We start from the raw sequence: 4,165 nt of genomic DNA on the forward strand, positions 1-4,165 counted from the left end.
TGTCCCTTGGCTTGAACAGCAAGGGAAATATATTGGCTTGAAAATCAAGAAAAGTGGCAGCTACTACAACATTCTGCCTAAACGGGATATTTTTTTCTTTTTTTCTTTTTTTTTCTTTTTTTGTATCCAGAGTTCAAAGTTCTGCTCAGAACTTTACTTTTAGTTGCTCTTTACTTTCAGTTAAAGTTTTTTATTTATTTGATGAACTAAAGAAAACAAGACGCTCACTATATGCGGCGATGAAGCCTAATAATCTGAAAATAACAACAAGGAAATCCCGGAATCCTAGAACAAAAGTCATTGAATATTGAGTCAGTCTGTATACTGCTTTAAACTTAAAATCTACACCCAAGTCTACATAGGACGCAGTCAAATTAGTAGTTTAATTTTTGTATTAAACGTCATTGAGCAAATCAATTGACAAATTACGTCATTATCTGCCTTAAGGCAGTTTTTTCTAGGATTGTTTTTTTGTCTTTTTTAAATCATAAAAATTAAAAAGAGCACTTTTCCTTCGTTTCTTGGAACTATAAGTTTTAGTGATTCTGCGAGGAAAACGTTTTTCGAGTTCAAATCCTTCCCTAGGCTTGCTTTCCACATGACCCAGGCCAAGATAACAGACGAAGAAACATTTTAGACTGTAGCCAGTGGTGGTGAAACATGGTCCTTAGTACAGTAATTGCTAGAATTTCTGATGGGCTGCCTCTTGCAGCATCAGTGCAGGATGATGAACAGGGTAGAAGTTTAGTTGACTATCACAACCAGGCAAAAATGTTGATGAAGATGTTCGACGCACGTGGTCTGGAGAGATGTTCAATTGAAACCCGACTTTTTAGTTTCCATTATTTAATCAAAGATGAGGTGTGCTACCTAGTGTTGTCAGAGAAAACATTTTCACATAAACTAGCATTTTCATATCTGGATGATCTGCAGCAAGAATTTAGCTCTCAGTATGGTAGAAAAGTTGTCACTGTTTCTAGGCCATATTCTTTTATTGAATTTGACAATTATATACAAAAAGCAAAGAAAACATACATAGATCCCCGTACGAGGAGAAACCTTGGCACCTTAAACAACGAACTTTTAAATGTTCAGAAAATTATGGTTCAAAATATTGACGATGTTTTGCAGCGAGGAACACTTTTGTCTGAACTCGACAACAAAGCTCAGAATTTGGCGACGCTATCGACCAACTACAAAAAAGATGCGCGACACTTAAACCGTCAGTCTACAATTTTTATAATTGGTGGCGCATGTTTTGTTTTGTTATTTTTGTGGTGGATTTTCTTTTAATTTTTTTATCTCTGCCAGTGTTTCATTTGTGTAACTTCGAAATTTGTGTTTCCTTCGGGATTTTTTTTTTATATAAAAAAAAATGTTTTAGTGATTGTAGTAATCATAAAAGGGAAAATAAAAACTATATTAAGAGTTCTTTTTAGTATCTGTTTCTGTCAAAATCGCCATTTTAAAGCTTCAACTTTTTCCTCTTAAAGTGTTTGAATATGGACCTTGAAAAACGTCCGATTTCGAAAGAGGTTCAGGTTGAAGCCACTGTTAGTAAAATAACATCAAACCGGGCAGGTGCATAATGTAAAAAGGATATAAGGTCAGACCAAGGAAGATCATTTTTTAACCGAAGTCGAGGATATTCAGATTTTCAAAGAGGCCGAGGACAGTCATATTTTCAAAATAGACGAAATGGGTCAGATAATGACAGAGGAAGAGGAACGTTAGATTTTAACAGAGGTCAAGAAAGGTCAGATGTTAACAGAGGCCGAGGAGGGCCAGATTTTCAAACTGTCCGAAAAGGGTCAAATTTTCAAAATGGCCTAGAAGGGTCAGATAATAACAGAGGAATAGGACGGTTAGATTTTAACAGAGGCCGAGGAGGATTAGATTTTCAAAGAGACCAAGGAGGTTTACATTTTCAAAATGACCGAGAAGGCTTATATAATAACAGAGGAAGAGGACGGTTAGATTTTAATAGAAGCCGAGGAAGGTCAAATTGTCAAAGAGGCCAAGGAGGATCAGATTGTTATAGAGGCCGAGAAGGTTCACATTTTCAAAATAGCCAAGAAGTGTCAGATTTTCAGAATGACAGAGAAGGGTCGGACAATAACAGAGGAAGAGGAAGGTTGGATTTTAACAGAGGTCGAGGAAGAACAAATTTTAACAGACCAAGGAAGGTCAGATTTTCAAAGAGTCCAAGAAAGGTCAGGTAATAACAAAGGAAGAGAAAGTTTAGCTTTTAACAGAGGCCGATGAAGGTCAGATTTCTGAAGCGACCGAAGAGAGTCAGATTTTCATAATGACTGAGAAGGGTTCATATAATAGCTGAGGCGGAGGAAGGTTAAATCTTAACAGAGGCCGAGAAGGGTCAGATTTTCATAGAGGTCGGTTAATAGAGGAGGAGAAATGTCAGATTTTGAACTAGACATATACTGCCGACATATTGCACATTTAAGTAACATTAAAATTTAATCAGGTAATAAGGATAATTTGTGGTGATTATCACGAATAACTATTGATTTTTGTAGTCTATTCGATAAACAGTAAGGTCATGTGAGAATTTGTCTTTGTTAATATCGTCCGATTTGTGATCATAACGACGGCGTTGCTTTTGTTTTTCATCATCCGGTAGAGATGCAATTGAATTGTATCGCATTGGAAAACCGATGCGGCATTGCAGTTTTCCATCTTTATTAATCATACAACTGGTGTTTGAATATAACTCCCTACAGGATGATCAGAAGGATATCTGCACAATGTCCCAAGAAAAACTTGGGGCATTATTTTTGTAAGTACCGAAGCATAACGTTAAAACTAAAACAATTTTCTTTTACAAAAACTGCATCTTTGCATATATGATGAATGACATCATTATCGTTTGCTGCAACCATAAATGACGTTGTAATAAAACTATGATGATGTCAATTGCATTCAGGGTTCCTTTTTTACTATATTCAGCTAAGAAAAGCCGAAGACTTTTCCTTGTTTGATTAATAATTTAGAGAGTGATTTTAAACAGTCAAATGACCGTCTCAATTCTAAGCAAGGTATGTATATATTTTCAGGCCAGTTCCAGGGGAGGACCCTGGGGGGCGATGGGGTCCCCCCCCCCCCCCCCTCTAGGGTAGTCTAAAGTAGTGTAATTTACTTAATTAATTCAAGTTTGCGTTAATTAAACTTGCTCCTAACGCAAGGTTATCGGATCAACCTATTTTGCCCCCCCCCCCAATTTTTTTTATCGGCTCAACCTGTTTTGCCCCCCCCCCCCCTAACAAAATCCTGGATCCGCTCCTGGCCAGTTCTCATATATCCGCTAATTATTTTGGTCTAGATAAGTACAGAGTCTTATCTAGTGTGGTACAAAATGTTTTCAACACAAAGTTATGTGGCTGGAGAGGAGGGGTAAACCGCCTCAAAAAGTGTATTTTCTATTCGTTTTTAGTTTTAATTTCGTTTTATAACCCGTCCGGCTTGACTTTAGAGTCTTTGGGCGTAATAGCCTTAGACTATAAATTAGTATTTTCAAAATTTTCCCTATTAGAGAGGAAAATCTTCCCCCCCCCCTTCCGCACTTGTTACTTCGTCAACCACAGATCCAGAGTTATTAAGGGAAACTGGGTAGTGAAATTCGAAATAGGCGATGAATTTCAACTTAGTAAATGTAACTTCTGTATGCAAAATTGTGTACTTTAAAGTTGAGCAATGAATTTAATACGTAAAAAAAAAATAACCTTAGGTAATCCACCCTCCAATAAGAGAATAGGATACTTTTCCTAGTAGATGGTTTTGATTTTGAGATAAGAAGTCTCTTCGTGCTTAGTCTCAACTTTGTTCAACTTTTTTTTTATTTAAAATTTAGTGTTTTCGCTGAAACATAGTTTCTGCTAACAGAAAGGAGTTGATAGGCAGGTAGATGTAGCACTTTTGTTTAAAATTACAGCTGCCGCTGCAACCTGGATACCGCTACAATCTGGATAGCTTGTAGCAAGCCCTGGAACCACCGTACATAAGTTACTATGGGCGAGAGATCGTTCTTTACTGTACACAAAATCCCGTGTCGAGTATCTAAAACCTAGCATAAAACAAAACTAATTTTAAAATTTTCAGGTATTTATCTTGTTTGAATTACTAAATTATTATTATTGGTTAGACACCA

The 4,165-nt window shown here is 36.6% G+C and overlaps 1 pseudogene; it reads left to right on the forward strand.

The window, feature by feature from the left end:
• Positions 1 to 584: 584 nt before the first annotated feature.
• Positions 585 to 1,293, forward strand: LOC148938817 (vesicle-trafficking protein SEC22b-B pseudogene; annotated as a pseudogene).
• The last annotated feature ends 2,872 nt before the right edge of the window (positions 1,294 to 4,165 follow it).

The sequence above is a fragment of the Artemia sp. Qi Xiang Cuo genome, unplaced genomic scaffold, assembly GCF_049724085.1.
Source record: "Artemia sp. Qi Xiang Cuo unplaced genomic scaffold, ASM4972408v1 HiC_scaffold_507, whole genome shotgun sequence".
Taxonomy (NCBI): Eukaryota; Metazoa; Arthropoda; class Branchiopoda; order Anostraca; family Artemiidae; genus Artemia; species Artemia sp. Qi Xiang Cuo.